Genomic DNA, 17,721 nt, shown 5'->3' on the forward strand with positions numbered 1-17,721 from the left:
CCACACCTCCCCTGCCCTCTTACCTGCACACACCCTACAGCTTCTTCTAAAAAGATCTCCGGCAAAGAGCCCCGTTTACGATGAGCCCGTTGGGCATTGCAGCACCGGCACGACGAGGAGCAAAGCCCAATGATGAAGCATGACACCTCTTGGGATGTGTGAGGGCATCATGAAAAAAGACCTGTCTTTCCACCTCCCCCTCCCACTCTAGGAACTGCATACTCCTTCGCTACACGTTTCCCTTTTTATACACAGTTTCTCTTTGTTCTCTGAAGGCAGAGAGGCCTATGCCAAACCAGTTCTGGTCAGTCCTGGAGCACTCTGTTTACATGACTCCTTCTTTTCTTTCACAGTGCAGGGCAGGGACATTAGATGCACCACAGGGGGTGGGGCTGGCATTGTGGAAGGCAGGCACATCCCTATTCAGGTCCCAGGTGCAACTCCTCCCACCCATCTACATGCGGATCTCTCTATTCAGCCCTGTGTTGACTCACCCTGTCTCCTGGAATCCCCCAGCCCCTGTCATTCAAACTCCAGACAAGGAATACACAACCTAGCAGAGGCAAGCTTGGATGGTTAGACAAGAAAATACCTACTTTCTAAAAGTGGTATTTTCAAACACAGAACGTTAAAACCAACTTCACTAAAAGATTTATTTTATCATTCTGAGTTCAGGCATACTAAACTAAAATTTCCACATAGTTCCCTGAGTCAGTTAGGATTAAAAAATGTAATAATCTAACTGCCCATTCTGGCCTATGAGGAATAGGTAGCCTTGAAATAGTGAAACACGAAAATGGCTGTAATTCACTATTAAGACATGTCACACACACCAGGGCATGTTCTACCTTATACTTACAATGCACCCTGCCCTTGGGCCTAACCTAAGGGTGTCTGACATGAAGAAAAGGGTAGGTTTAGGGACTGGCAAGTGGGTGCACTTGCCCAGTCAGCATGGCAGTACCAGACTGCACACAGGCTCTGCAATGGCAGGCCTTAGACACACTTTTACAGGCTGCTTCTGTGGGTGGCACAACCAGTGCTGCAAGCCCATTAGCAGCATTTGGTTTACAAGCCCTGGGCACACTCAGTGCACTGTACTAGGGTCTGACCAGTAAACCAAATCAGCCAATAATGGAATCACTAATTCATACAGAAATTTACAATAGGAGAACATATGCACTTTAGCACTGATCAGCAGTGGTAAAGTACCCAGAGTCATAAAACCAACAAAAACAGGTCAGACAAAATACAGGAGGAAGGCAAAAAGTTCAGGGATGACCCTGCTAAAAGTGCCAAGTCCAACAATGCCAAATAGGTGTAGACCAATTTTACCGAGTTTATCATAGAGAGCACATGCTCTTTACCACTGAACAGCAGTGATAACGTGCCGAGAGTCCTAAAACCAACAACAACAAGTCAGAACAAGCATTTGCAATGCAATTGGTCTATCATTTACGCAAGTTTTAAGCTATTGGCATTGTAAATGACAATGCCTGTTATTTTGCTTTAAAAACCAAAACATAAAAAAAAGACATTGTCATTTATATTTCCAATAGCTCAAACTGCATAAATGCGAGACCTATTGCATTGCAGATGCTTGTTATAAATTGGAGTGGGCTATTTTATTTTGTCATGTTTTTGACTTCCACTGTTTAGGTACTTCTAAATACTTTTCACATTTTCTCTAAGTTAAGCCTGCCTGCTCTGTGCCATAGCTACTAGGGGTTGAGCTCAAGTTTAAATTACTGAAACCTTTGACTGGAGGCAGTTGGTCGGTGACTTTATCACTTGTGGTGGACTACCAATTAACAATTAACTTTCTTATAGTTAGGTTACAGAAAAGAGTTAGAATGATCATAATTGATGGAGTTAGTGTGTTGGTAAGGTATGAGAATAGGGTGAGGTTTAGGATTCAGCTATTATTGGGCTTCAGATTTGGGTTTTACTGTCTATTTCAACAGGCAAGATCAAATATATGGTGCAGAAGGTTAATGGTATGCATCGAGTCAGGGGCTAAACTGAATGGTTTGACTCCAGGTCCTGTGCTGCATATTGGAGACGTTTTGCTACTCAACAATGAGAAAGCCTAGGGCTTGCAGAGGTCATACAGCATAGATTGTAACAATGAAAGCATTTTGCCTTCTATGTCCTGAGGCTACCCTACTATCCTGACAAGCATCTTCCTGTCATATGTTTGCTGCACACAGCGGGTTCTTTGTTACTGTTGTCCTTGCAGCAACACTTGTAATAGCTTCGATGGGAGAAAATAAGTACACCAAAAAAGCAAACTCATTAAACTGGAACATATAACTAGGTTAGGCTCCACTGCATAAATGTCAGCCTCTCTTGAATGAATTTGCAAGTCTAAAAAAAAGTGGGAAAAGCCTCAGATGAACTCTCTCTCTTGTGAGAGTCCCACAAACATTTTTGGGGACTATTAATTCCAGATCCAGATCTCCAGCATTTCCAGCTATAGCCAAAAGCATCTTCTGATTATGCAAACAACTGAATAGATCCCAAAAATGTCTATTCACTGGGAAAGTAATCACATGGTGGGGATCTGGGGGCTTGAATCTGGGCGTAATTTGCTTCTATTGGTGCTATTCCCTGAATTAATTGCCACTAACAGACAAAAACCCTCAAAAAGATATCTTATTCATGCTTGGTGCGACATCTGTTTTTAAAAACAATTTATTGGACTTTTTTAGTGAGCGGTAGATTGGTAATCATAATTTCTTGAACAGATACTCGGATAATATAACGCACGTATTTGCACAGCTATTGGAATTTTATCGCTGCACTCGTGATTAGGGCCATAGCGTACTGTCAAAAATCGGGCCTACCGTTCGGTCTGGTACTACATTTAGATCACTCTTGAGAGTGCAGGTGCTATCACAAGTAACTATTATAGGGGACCAACTTTTTAAAAATGTTTAACAACACAGGATTTGTTGCGTGAAGGGAACTCCCAAACAATAAAGTGCAATTTTGTTTATGCCTCTGAAAATCCATGTATCAAATATCTTTGCTTTAGGAAACAGACAGCAGAAGTAACACAGAGGACTAAATGGTAAAATAAAGTCATTATGTCCTTCCATCTACTTTTAACAGTATGAATTCCATTTAAGTGAATGGTCACAAAAAAAAAAAAAGAGGACCAGTAACATGAAAGCGGTTGATAAAATATTACCTCGTCTCTGGACTGCAAGATTAAAGGTAACGCAACAACAGAAAGAAAACGGAACTTCAGCACTCCTTTCTTCATAAGAATAAATGAACAAAAAAGGTTTTGTGCTTTCAAACTTTAAGTTCCAATTCTAGTAGAATTAGCATTGTGGGCTATTTATAGACAAACCTGTAGGATTTGTTTATGGTGCACTCTAGTTCTTAACAGTTACTTTTTTCAAAAATGTCAGTGTGGTGGAAAAAAACTGATTTGCTGGGATTACGACATTTCAATCCTCTGGCAGCACCATCTTTAAACTTATGCTCCAAGTCCAAAAGGTGTTTTTTTTTAAGCTACATTTTTTGGCCCACCGATAATTGCGGTCACAAGGCAAGTTGTAAAACCGGGAGGCACAAATGAGCAAAGAATGCCGGGCATTTTAATCTTCCCTTTCATTCAGTGATCTTAAGACTGCCCCGAGACTTAGAGAATCCACTCTGTGTGTGATTTACTGGAGCAAACCGGAACATCAAAGCCCTTGAAACACATGGGGAAAGATTGTTCGCTTTTGTTTTACTATGGACGTCTAATTACTTGTCTACATCGATACACTAGGTGCATGTCCGGCGAAGTGCACAAGTGTTACATTCTTCTTCTCAATACACGTGTGTTCATTAAAAAAATGGAATACCAGCGGACTGATTTCTAAAAAATCTTTGCAAGAGTCAGTAGGGCTGGTCTTGGGAAGGTAGTGTGAGAGAGCGTTCGAGTGTCTGTGTGTGTGTGAGCGAGAGTGTGCGTGCGTGAGTTAGTGTGTGAAAGAGAGTGCGCGAGCCAGAATAGCGCATGCCAGAAGATAACAAGCACAGCACACGGAGAAATAAGTTGGGTGCCAGGAGGAGGGAGTGATTTAGGATGAGGAAGAGGTTATGAGAGAGAGAGGGAGCAGGAGGTGAGCCCGCGAGTGGTTCACGTGCGCTTAGGAGAGCATTCTTCCCTTTTCAAGCACTGTACTCTTGCTTGTGGCGCGCTGCTGCTCGCTCTCGCAAGGTGGATGCTGCTACAAGCACGAGTGCAGTGCTTGAAAAGTGAAGACCGATGGCTAACGGCCCTCCTAGGCAGCGCATGTGCGCTGCCTAGGCGAGACCTAAAAAATACAGGAGGAAGGCAAAAAAGTTCTGGGATGACCCTGCAAAAAGGGCCAAATCCAACAGTCCCAAAGGTGAGACCTATTGGCTATGCCAATGCTTGTTTGCAGGTGTCTCAGTGTACTACGGATTCTAGGCTTCACTTGCTAACAACTCTGTGGGCTGCCGTCAGATGTGGCCCGGGCTGCAAGGGCTGTTCCGCTCACCCTGGATCCTTGCTGACCGTTCGCCTGCTCCCAGTGACCATGCCGTGTGGAATCCCAAGGACACTGTCTGAGCATTTTTTTACTCTGGCCGTCATCTACTCCCCTATATTGGTGCTGTGAGGGACCCTAAGGACTCGGTTTGAGCTTCTCTTCTACCTATGTTACTCTCTGGGTAACTTTCTGGGCTACCTCCGCCACGCTGCTGCAGTTTAATGATCGGGGGCTGAACCCCCCATAGCGCCCGCTCATGAGAAATCCAACTGCTCTAGATCCCAACTATGTTGAGTAGGTAGATATCCATGCCTACCCCGGTCAAGTGTACCCCATCCTCTACGTGGTAACCTGGTGTCCTAAGGTCCAGCAGTGTTGCACAAAGCCCCAACCGTTTGCCCTATATATCTTAGCCATGGCTTTATTTAGCTTGCGCCTAGACGTGTCCACTGCCACCTGGTTGATCGCCACTCTCCAGGCCTGGCGAGCAATCAGCGCGGACCATATGATCTCTGCCTGGTGAATTAACCTCACCAGTACAGCCAAACCAGCCACCATCTCCACTAACAGTTCTCTTCTTCCGCTGTTTGCCAGATCGTTCCCCCCTAAGTGAATGACCACTGCATAAGGCTATTCGCACCACTCCTACGCCTCCTGCATAGCCCGAAGCAGTTGTGCCCACTTAACGCTAAAGCACCCCAACCTGGTTACTGCTGTGTTCTGTAGCCATATCTCCTGGAAGTCCTTCCCACTACTGCCCACCATTGCACCAGTGTGATGTAGGAGTGTCCCACGATCCACACCGTGCACCGGCCCCTTGCGGTCCTGCAGGTAGAAAAATCCAAACTTATACTGCTGTGGGGCGGATGTATCCTTTTAAAGCGTCAGACGCCCACCGGCCCAGTGTCTTGATACTCTCAGCATTGAGCCCTAAATGGGCTGCAGTGGTTGCCAACCCTATACAAATGAATGTGACCTGAACTCACGGAGTCTTAGCCCAGTTCTCTCCAGCGCTTTCCTCAAAACAGTAATGAATTGATACTGGCTGAGGCTTGACCATCTCTGTGTAAGAATAGGGACCTGGCGGCTGGGCTTCCTTAACCCATGCAGAGTTGCATGAGGCAGACTGGGCAGCATGCCTTGTCCTCAATGCAATCGATCTTTGTCTACTTTCCCTTGCCTGCCTGCTCCATCTTGGACCGCCTTAGGTGAACTACCATGTACCCATGTCCAATGTGCATGTCCTCTGTGTGCACACAAGTCACCCCGGGGTTCCCTCTGTTTGGGGCTACTAGCTCGCTGATTCTGTAAGCCCAAAGAAGACCAGTGCAAATGCTGCCTTGAATAGGGCCACTTTGTGATGTCCAGTGCATAAGCCTGTCAGTGCGCCCAGCACCCCTTTCAGGACCGCAAAATCAACGGGCCTTCTCCTGTCCTGAGCCTTGGATTGAAGCCTCCCCCAGCCTTTCATCGCTGTCCTACAGTGAAATGATCCTGTTGGGTCCCTCCCCATGGCCCGTTATGCTTGGTATACCACTGCGCTTGGGCCCAGGACTTGGTCTTCCCACTCTGAAATGCCTAATCGATGAAAGCTGCAACCTCGGTCGGGGACACCCTGCATATATCAGCCGTGTGAATTATGGCACTAAAGACCTCCTAGCACTTGCAATACTTGCTCTCTGTTTTGGGATCCAGCACATTGTTGACGAGCATCTTTATCCCATGTCCACCAGGTCCCATAGGTGTCTGGGCACCTGGGTCATGCAGGAGTCTGCGTGGGGGGCCAGCTCCCTGAATCTGGCACACTGAAAACGGGAAATTGCTTCACCTGTTGTATTTGCCACCCCTGCTATGTGCCTGGCCCTCACTGCTTTGTTTGCGCCCAACTGGCAGTCCGACTAAGTCTCGAAAAAGTCCTACCCCCGCCGCGCATTTTGTTGTTCCCTGGTTAATCGCTTGTACCACAGCATGATTGTCTGACCACAACGTAATCTGCCTATTTGCCATCCTGTCACCCCATATAGTAAACGCTACTATGACAGGAAAGAGCTCTAACAGCGCAATGTTGCCTGTGATCCCCGCTTTGTGCCAGCTGTCTGGCCATCATGCTGCGGACCTAGCAGTGCCCAAAATGGCTCCCAAGCCGTGGCTGCTGGCTGTGTCCATGTAAAGCTCCAGCTGTTCCGACATTATCCAATGTGCCCTCCACATGAGAGTGCCGTTGAACCCAGATAAAAAGGTATCCTATTGTTTCAGGTCCTTCTTCACCCCCTGCGCGAGCCGCACTCTATGATACTTCTTTGTCACCCCTTTGATCAACCATGCTACATTGCTAGCTGCCTTGCAAAAGGTCTCCCAGCTGTGATCACCCTGTTCACAAAATTGAAATTCCCTAGCAGCTGCTGAAGCTTGCCCAATGTCCCTTTCCTTTTTGTCAGCAGTTGCCCTATGATGTGCTGCAGCTCTGTTACTTTGTTGCTAGGCAACATGCATATGCCCTCTACTGATTCCAGCTTAGTTCCCAGGAATGATAGCCTGGTGACGGGCCCTCTATAGTTCCAGGTCTAATGGGATTCCCAGCTTCTCCATCACCCCCTCCCAACTGCCTGAGAAGTCCTGCGCACTCCCCTGATCTCAGTTTGCCAATGAACAGGAAGTCGTCTAGGTAGTGTATGTGCCCGGATGCCATGTCCCCTGTGCCCACTCCAGAAAGCTGCGGAATGACTCAAAATATGTAAATGTCATGGTACTTATAGAGCGCACTGCCACCAGACGGTCACCTTGCGGTGTCGCCTATGCGGTTTCCTGGCACTGATACTCATACCGCTGTGGAACCCCTCCTGGCTTTCCCTGTGAAGTGTCCACTTCTGGGCACCCCCAGGGTGAAGCCAGGCATACTTAGCGCTGTTGGGGCCGGTGTGGAGGCTAAGCAAGCTACTGCCCAGAGTTGCAGCGTGGGGCCCGTGATTAGAATAGGCACCGAGGCGAGAATTAACAGGTCCAAGGAAATTGAGCCCGAGACCCCGCCGAGGCGGGAATCGAACCCTGGTCCCTGGCCAGAACTCTGCATCAGGGTCTGCCGCTCTAACCATTGAGCCACACTCCTCCACTATAAGTGCATGATACCACGCACCCCATAGGAAGGCATCTGTCATAGTAATACGCTCTATCTAGTTGAAAGCTCAAGAGTTGGTAGCTCTGTGGGTGCACGGAAGTAGTCGGAAAGCAGACTCTATGTCTGTCTTGGCTAACAACGCCCCTCTAACTGCATGCTTAATCAAGTCCACTGCATCATCCAGTGAGGCATTGGCCACCGAGCAGCTGTCCTGCTCCAGCCAGTCATTTACTGTATCTCCGTGTGGATGTGACAAATGGTGTATGAGGCCAAATTTTCCCGCCCCTTTTTTAGGTTCCACCCCCAGTGGGAACACAATGAAATTGTCAAGGGGGGGGGTGTTGAACTTGCCCGCTACCCTGTCCAGCTGAACCTCCTTCCTTACCTTCTACTTGGCTACCTGCTGGTTTTCCCAGTGGGCCTTTGTAAGGTATGGGGAACCCGTAAGTGAAGCCGTCTGCCAGTCGCTGCCTTTCTTTTTTCCTATGATAATTATTCAGTAATGCCAATAAACGTCTGATTCTAATGAGAGTGGGCAATGCCCCCTGTCCCCTTGCCCACTCCCCCATCTTTGACTGCTTGCCCGCGTTACTTCTTGTTGCCATGTTCCCTGTTGTCCCCTGCTCCTTTTGGCTGTTTGAAGTGGATTGCAGGGTGGTTGCCGCCGCAGTTCCTACAACTGTGCTTAAACATGCAGGTGTACCCCCACTTACACTTATCTTTGTCATATTCCCGGCACATCACTAGGCGACCCTTCCTTGTCTTTCCCCCAAGGGGGACCCTTGGTTTGGTGCCCTGCCCTTGGCTTTCAAATATCCCTTTAAAGCTTGAGGGATGGAAATACTGTTCATTGGCCACTACACCTTCCCTAGCAGCCACCATGTGACTAGTAAAACCGTCTATGTCCTTGTGATCCAACTCTATGACTGACCATGTCTGCATCTTGTCCCTGAAGCCTTCATCGTAAAGCAATCACGATTCCCCCTTGGTATTTCTGTTGAGCCTCATGTGCTTTCGGCTTGTGCAAAAACAGGCGACTGCGCTCTGCGAGAACATTCTATTAAGACACACCGAAGGGTCCTAGAGGCCCACAACCAATTTCCTATTGACCTCTCTATCTTGGGTTTCCACCTATCCCTCCTGTCCTCCTCCTTCTTATCCAGCGCCATCAGATCCAACCCTACCTGGAGCACGTCCAGTAATGAGAATATGTCAATGTATTCCTTCTGCCAAATCCTATTCTTCACTGCCATTGGTATCAAGTTAGCTAACCTTGTTAAGCGGGTGTTGATGCGGGGGTCACCTGAGGATGGACGAAGTACTCCCTGGTTTACCCGTGAGTGCATGTGTCCCATTGTCTGCTTTGCTTTGTTCACAACTGCCCCCTCGCCCTGGTCAAACCCCCTTTCTTCTGTGCTTTCCCTACTCCCTGGTTCTACAGGAGTCCCATTACCCCAGCTGGTCCCTGTCTTTTTGGGCACTCTGTTGTTCGTCCCTTTTTTTCTGGGCTCCCCACCCTCCCCAGGGCCCATCATGCTCGGGTGGTGCCCTGTGCTGAAATGGGAGCTGGGCCCACCTTGGCTCCCACATAGGTGGGTGTAGCTGGGTAAGGCGTGCCCCCAGGCTTCCCCCTGGAAGTTCCCTTTGCCCTGTGCGGCCATCTGATTTGCTGGCCAGACGTATTGCAGGCCCCATGGCCGCTGCACCATGTAGTTGTTAACCTTCAACTGTGTCCCATGGTGAGCAATGTTCCCTGGTGCCCTTTCGCTGGCCTGGGATTGCCCCCATGCATTGGCACGCAACCCCAACCCATTCGCTGCTCTCTTGCTTCTCGACCTCCAGTGCTTGTACAGTGCTCTTGCCACCCCTCTCTTTTCCTCCTATGTACCTATTTTTTGATGAGGTGGGTTGCCATCCCTTTGCCCTGGGTGCTTAGTTTGATGGGGCGGCCTTTTTGGCTCCTTCACCCTCCTCACAAGGCCTTGGGGGGTCTGCCTCCACCCTTGCATTCTTCTTAGTTGCCTTCGTGGCTCCTGGGGCAGGCCTCTCCTCCAGGTCTACATTCATTTGTTTGTCCATCCGTGCCCTGCATTTCAGTTGCACCAGAGCCCTTGGTTTTTTTCAGGAGGGCTTGCAGGTCGCCGTCCAGCTCTGGACCCGCCTCCTCCTTTGGCCTGACCTGTTTATTTTGCATTGGGCCAGCCTCCTCCTTTTGATCGGCTGCATAAAGGAGGTGAGCAGGCCTTTTTCTCTGCCTGCCAGTCTCCCTCTGTCTTCCTGCCATCACCAGACGGTCCCGCACCAAAACTCCGACTGCTGTGGAGGGGGGGCACCTGCCTTGTTCCCGCTATCTCTTTACTGGTCAATCCTCATGAGCGGTAAGGAGGTGCAGCCGTCAGCAGGGCTGTTAGCACTTAGTGGTGCCGCTTGTGCCTGTTTCCCACCGCTGCCTCAGCCGCGAGGGGTTGGTGCGGCATGCTCTTGTCTCTGGGCGGATCAGGGGTTAAGACCCCGCCGAGTTCCAAGCCCAATTTCGGGAAGGCACCGGTGTGCTGTTGTGAGGTGTGCTTGCACCCAGTCACGGGTCAACAGAGTGGTGGTTGGGGAGGTCCGCAGCTTCTGGTCTGCCCTTCTATAAGTTCTTTGTGTCATCCTGATGGTCGATAAACAGACTTAGTGCCTCATCGCCCTGACTACGCTCCTTCTCGATGGCTAGAAGCGTCATCCATAGGCTTCCTGGGGCCAAGGTCGATTTCCAGACGGCGTCTGTCTGTGATCCATGAAGGTCTGATGTGAAGGTGAGCTTCTTTGTGGGTCAAAGGGGGACCCGTGCCGCCATTTTAACCCCATTGCCCGCTCTGCCCTCCTTATCCAATTGACGGTTTCACAGGACGTGCCCAACCCCGGCATGTCCTTTTTCGCTGGCTTCCTTGTTTACCTTGGGTGCTCCTACTGCCATTAGGCATTCCCCGTGGGCCCTCATGGGGTCTTGCTTTGCCGTCCTGGCCCACGCCATATCAGTTGTACTTGTGGGGCGATTGCAATATTTTTGCGTGTGCTGTTTCTCTGTGTACAAAACATTGACACCCAGCTGTTTCCCCCTCCTTATACCTGTTCTCTGTGCATGAGGAAGGCTTGCAGTCAGTGCTTTGAAAGGACTGGTACTGTCCAGTACTGAGTACCTGCACTTCTTTCATATTAAAGGGAGAGCAGTGCTTAATTTAGGCTCTGTGGTTTCTAGTGCTCAGCACCAGCACCTAATCATCAACACCGGCACTTTTCATGGGCACGGGGAGATTACGTGATTTGCCCAGAATCACAAGATGTTAAGCCGGACGCTGAGACTCGACACTGGTTCCCCAGGTCCGAAGTCGAAGCTCTGACCATTACGCTACATCCTTGCCCCACTTTCATGGTTCTGTTTTAGGCGGCGCTAACAGGAGACATGGGCTGCCTCCTGACAAGAGCCCCAACACATGTTTTTTTTTACAAATTAACCACTGAGGGAGAATACCTGCATTTCGCAGCACTGGTCGATACATTTAGCGGAAGATTACCAGCGCTTCTCAGGAGCATACAGTTACTCTAAAGCTGAGGCCGAAGGAGAACGATGTTCACAAACTTTATTCATTTGATCAAAACAGTTCCCTTACTTTTTGTTAAGTCATTTTCTGCTAAGCCTTTTCTTGGCTGTTTGGGGATATTTGCGCTTGGGTCCCTGTAACCTTTTGACCACATAAAGTATCCATGTCAAATGTACGTCATTTTCTTCCAACATCATCGGGATTCTAAAGCTACCCAGGGTTTGTTGATTCCCCTGGACGGAACCCAGAAATTAGCCAAAATACAGCTTATTTTTTTTTGGGGGGGGGAATGGGGCTAAAGGGCTACAGATGTAAGCATCTGGTTTTTCCCCTGCAAACGGTTTCATATAAGGGGTTGTTGTGCTGAAATCACCATCTTCCCAGCTTTCAGGGACCAGCAGACTTTTGTCAGAAAACCAAACTTTTGTACCCAGTTTTGGCATTTTTCTGGGACCTAGCCTATTTGTGCTATTTTTTGCGCTTTCAACATCCTTCCAGTTAATGGTAAAAATGGGTATGAAAGCAATGATGGATCCTGGAAAGCTATACATTCCTAAAGGTAGACAACATTTTGAAGTTCAGCAAGGGGTCATTTGTGTAGATCCTCTAAGGTTTTTGTATAGAAACTAACAGTTGAAAAAAGAAAGAATTGAAAATGAGTTAAAAAAAACAAGCCTTTGTGCCAATGTTTTCACCTGTAACTTCTACTAAGTATGACATAAGTTTGAAATCAATATATCGTTACATTCGCTGGACCCTTTTGGTTGTGGGGATGTATAGGACTTGCAGGTTCACCTAGAACCCGAGGAACCCAGAGCCAATAACTGAGCAGCATCTTGCAATGGTTTTTTATTGTGTACCGAGTATATAGCAATTCATTTGTGAAAATATAAACAGGGAAAAATCGGTATGAACATCACCTATGTATTTCTGAAATGGGAACAAAATATAGAGTTTAGAAACAGTAGCTATTTGCACATCTCTGAAATTGTGGGTACACATACCAGCATGTGAATTATAGGTCATTTTTCAAAGTGATTTCTTGTGTAGACATTATCTTACATTTGGAAGGCATAAATGCATTGAAAGTCAATAGGTAATAGTTTCCCTACAATTCTGTGTTCCCTTCGGTCTCCCTATAAAAATGATACTTCACTTGTGTGGGTAGGTGTAGTGCCGCGGCAGGAAACAGCCCAAAACACAATTTGGGCACACCACATTTTCACACTGAAAAGGGACCCTCTTTTTTGCAAAGTGCCTAGCTGTAGATTTTGAACCCTAGCCCTGCCGTCACCTAGGGAAACCTAGCAAACCTATACATTTTTTTTAAACTAGACACCCAGGGGAATCCAGGATGGGGTGACTAGTGTGGCTCTCACCAGGTTCTGTTACCTAGAATCCCTTGCAAACCTCAGAATTAGTATAAAAAACACATTTTCCTCAAATTTCAGTGGTTGAAAGTTCTGGAATCTGCGTAGATCCACAAAATTCTACCCACCCCGCATTCCCCAAAGTCTTCAGAGAAAAATGGTACCTCACTTGTGTGGGTAGGGCTAGTGCCCGCAACATGGACACACCACATTTATCACAGTGAAAACTGACCCTTTTTTTGCAAAGTGCCTAGCTGTAGATTTTGAACCCTAGCTCTGCCGGCACCTAGGGAAACCTAGCAAACCTATAACATTTTTGAAAACTAGACCCCCAGGTGAATCCAGGATGGGTGACTTGTCTGGCTCTCACCAGGTTCTGTTACCCAGAATCCCTTGCAAACCCCAACATGTGTAAAAAAAACCCACAATTTTCTCACATTTTTATGTGGTGGAAAGTTCTGGAATCTGCGTGGATCCACAAAATGTCACCCACCCCGCATTTCCCAAAGTCTTCCGAGAAAAATGGTACCTCACTTGTGTGGGTGGGTCAAGTATCTGCAACAGGCAAGGGCCCAAAACGTATTGAGGAGACATCAAAATTACCTTTTACAAAAACAACTTGGTTTTACAAGGGGAGTCGCATGAGTTTCTGGCCCCAGGCTTGGCGGCCATCTTGGGAAACCTACCAAACCCACATATTTCTGAAAACTAGATACCCAGGGGAGTCCATCGAGGTATGGCTTGCGTGTACCCCTCAAACCTTTCCTACTCAGAATCCCCTGCAAACCTCAAATTTAGATGAAAAAAGTCAAATTTATCTCAAATTTCTGTGTGGGAAAGTTCAGGAATCTGAATGGATCCACAAATTTCCTACCACCCAGTGCTCCCCCAGGTCTCCCCCAAAAAATTGGACCTCACTTGCGTGGGTTGTTCAAGTACCGCGTCAGGCAAGGTCCCAAAATTTATTGAGGAGACATCAAAATTACCTATCACAAAACAACCGGGGTTTACAAGGGGATCACCTGGGTTATTGGTCCCGGGCTCAGTGGCCCCCTTGGGAAACTACCAAACCCATACATTTCTGAAAACTAGACACTCGCGAAGTCCATCGAGATATGGCTTGCGTGGGTTCCCCAAAGTTTTCCTACCCAGAATCCCCTTCAAAGATCAAATTTAGCTAATAAAACCACATTTTCCACATATTTTTGTGTGGAATCACTGTACTGGCACAAATGTCCTACCCCACAGCGTTCCCCTCAGTCTCCTAAGTAAAATGATACCTCACTTGTGTGGGTGTCCAATGCAGAATTGGCTAAAAACATATTTAAACAAAACAAATATGCTTAGAATTCTCGGTTCTATACCCTTAATCCCTGTGTTTTTGGCTCTTCACAGTCACAGGCCCTTGCCCCACCCACACAAGTGAGGTATAAATTTACTCAGGAGACTGAGGGGAACACTGTGGGTTTGGTAGGTTTTGCTAGATGCCTGCCAACAACGGGACCAAAAGCGCAGATGTCCCCTATGTATCCGAAAATGACCTGGTCTTTCAAGCGGGGGTCACAGGATTCTTTGGTCCCGGGCTTGGCGACCATCTAGGGAAACCTACCACACCCACACATTTATGAAAAATAGAGACCCTGGGGAGTACGGGGAGGTATGGCTTGAGTGGATCCCCCAAAGTTTCCTTACCCAAAATCCCCTACAAACCTCACATTTTGATAAAGAAAATCTACTTTTTCTCAAATTTCTGTGTGGGAAAGTTGTAGGATCACCGGGCTGACACAAATTTCCTACCACTCAGCATTCCCCCAGGTCTTCCATAAAAATGGTACCTCATTCTCGTGGTCTGGGTCAAGTACCTGCAACAGACAAGGGCCCAAAAGTTATTGTGGAGACATCAAAATGACCTGTCACAAAACTATCTGCTTTTGCAAGGGGGGGGGGTCACATGAGTTGTTGGTCCCGGGCTTTGCGGCTATCTTGGGAAACCTACCAAACCTACATATTTCTGAAAACTAGAGACCCTGGGGAGTCCATGGAGATAGGACTTGAGTGGATCCCCCAATGTTTCCATACCCAGAATCCACTGCAAACCTCAAATTTTGATGAAAAAATCTATTTTTTCTCAAATTTCTGTGTGGGAAAGTTGTAGGATCACTGGGCTGACACAAATTTCCTACCATCCAGCATTCCCCCAGGTCTCCCGATAAAAATGGTATATCACTCTTCTGGGTAGGTCAAGTACCCGCGACAGACAAGGGCCCAAAAGGTATTGCGGAGACATCAAAATTACCTGTCACAAAACGATCTGCTTTTGCAAGGGGGGTCACATGAGTTTCTGGTCCCGGGTTTGGCGCCCATCTAGGGAAACCTACCAAACCTATATATTTCTGAAAACTAGAGACCCGGGAGAGTTCAACAAGTTATGGCTTGCGTGGATCCCCCCAACGTTTTCCTACCCAGAATCCCTTGCAAACCTCAAATTTAGCTGAAAAAAATCAAATTTTTCTCAAATTTCTGTGAGGTACTGTTCTGGAATCTGCATGGATCCACAAATGTCCTACCTCCCAGTGTTCGCTTAGGTCTCCTGACAAAAATTATACCTCACTCACTTGGGTGGGTGAAGTTCCCGCAACAGGCAAGGGCCCAAAACATATTGATTAGACATCAAAATTACCTATCACAAAACAACCTGATTTTTGCAAGGGGGGGTCACCTGTGTTTTAGGCCCCGGACTTGGCGGCCATCTTGGGAAACTATCAAACCTACACATTTCTAAAAGCTAGACACCCAGGGTAGTTCAGCAAGGTATTGCTTGTGTGGATCCCCCAACGTTTTTCTACCCAGAATCCCCTGCAAAACCTCAAATTTAGCTGAAAAAATCAAAATGTTCTCAAATTTGTCTGTGGGACTGTTCTGGAATCTGCATGGATCCACAAATGTCCAACCACCCAGTGTTCCCCCAGGTCTCTTGATAAAAATGATCCCTCACTCGTGTGGGTGTGTCAAGTACCTGCGACAGGCAAGGACCCAAAATGTATTGAGGAGACATCAAAATTACCTATCACAAAACAACCTGGTTTTGCAAGGGGGGTTACCTGGGTTTTTGGCCCCGGGCTTGGCGGCCATCTTTGTACCAAACCCACACATTTATTAAGATTACTTTAGATACTTGTGAGTGTAACCGGGTAGTCACTGATTTGTGTCTCGGTTGGTGCACTGTGGAAAAAGTGACAAGTATTTATAGTGCTAGGAGGTCTAAGCCTGTGACAGAAAGCTCTGTCAATATGTCATAAGTTAAAAAATATATTACGCACAGTACAAGGTTGCACACAGTATGAATACGCGGTGCTAAAATCTGCAAAACGATTTGCTAAAGGTTTACTACGCTTCAGTAAGAGGCTAACTGTGCAATGTATATTTGATAGGTTTCCAGTAACAGGACAAATTACAGATTCTATGAATCAAGGCCTGTACTGGCTCCTGGTATCCTGTAAATGTGCTTATTAACCAATTACACACATTTGCATTTCTTTCAGGGAGCACTTACTGGAGTGAAAGAGAGTATCTTGTTCAGCTGCCTCTCCTTTTATGCATTCACAGTACAGTTGATGCGGCTTCTCTCCTTTCAACCGTTCAGGATCGGTTGTGTTTTTAACCCCTTCGTGCATTGGATGGCCAGGGGCCGTCCAAGGCACCAGTGCTTATGTGCGGCAGACGGCCCCCAGCCGTCCTTGCAGAGCGCACAGGGAATTGCTCTTGTGCAGGCACCAGAGGGATTCTCTTTACACTCCAACAGCCTTGAGAGCTGGGGAAGAGCTTCCCCAGCTCCTGAGACTGCCTGCTTTGTTTCCCTCAAATGACGATCAGCGCGCATGTCGCGCTGATGTCATTTCATGGAAACCGAAACTGAAATGAGCCAGTAGGCTCATTTCAGTTTTGCTTTCTACGTGCTCAGGGGGCTATCTCAGCCCCCTGTGCATGTAGAAAGTCAGGAGAGGTATCGGAAAGGGGGAAACTCCCCTTTCCAATGGTACCCCTCCCTAGTGGAGCTCGACTTGGGGACCACCCAGGAAGGCTTCCCCAAGCGGGGATCCACCCACTAGCGACCAGGGAGGGGGAAGCGGCCCCTTGGGCAAGGGCCTTTGCTCCCCCCATAATTCTTTGGGCAAATTCAGTCTTTGTGCTCCCCTGGGGGGCCGATGGGGGCAGTAGCCGACAAATGATTTTCCCCACAGATTAATTTAAGTTGCACTTATTTTTCTGGAGTAAATCCCAAAAGCACACAAAACAGCAGACCGAGGTCAAGCACAATGGTTCCAAATGTTCTCAATATTAGGTGGTGCAACTACTTCCAACACCCGCTGTTTTAAGGGTGTAAAATTCCAACAATGTGCAAAAAAACAAAGTGGCATTTTTTTTTTTGAGGTGTGTGCATTATATTTTATTTGCAAGGCAAACAAAATAGTTAATATTGTTTTCTTTTTAGCCATGTATTTGATCCCGACCCCCACATTCACTGCCCCACCCTCATTGTACTCTGGATCACAGCTCCCATACTTTTGTTTATGAAGTTTGATGGTAGGATGCTGAAAGTAGGAGTGTGGGAATGCTGCAGCACCCCCAAAATACCATGCAGGATTTCAGAAGGTAAATGAGCAATAAAGATGCCTTTACATGTTGTTTCTCTCTGGCAACATTTGCTGTGCATCAAATACAGAAGTCAAATGTCAGGCAAACATCTGGGCAACTTCTGTATCCAACCGCGAACTGAAAGCGACCATCGCCCCCAACTTTTAACCCTTAAAATAAAGCCAGAGCTCCATAAATCTGCTTCAATTACGTTTACTGGAATGCACTGTGATAACCTGAAATGCCTAAGATGGAGTGACGAAATAATACCCCTTGTTACGGAGGCAAAGCTTGGCCCTCATCCCAGCCCGTTCCGACCTGGGGTTTCTTCCAGCTGCTGCATGGTCTACTTTCTGTTTACATCTTATAACGTTAACGTATTCCCATCCAAACAGTACCCTCAGACAGGCTTCGTAACACACCAGAGCTCAATTTCACGAGAGACAAGGGCACTGAAGTCACGCAGAAAAAGCACCCTGCGGTCCTTGATGAAATCCCCAGGA

The sequence above is a fragment of the Lissotriton helveticus genome, chromosome 7 (assembly GCF_964261635.1).
Source record: "Lissotriton helveticus chromosome 7, aLisHel1.1, whole genome shotgun sequence".
Taxonomy (NCBI): Eukaryota; Metazoa; Chordata; class Amphibia; order Caudata; family Salamandridae; genus Lissotriton; species Lissotriton helveticus.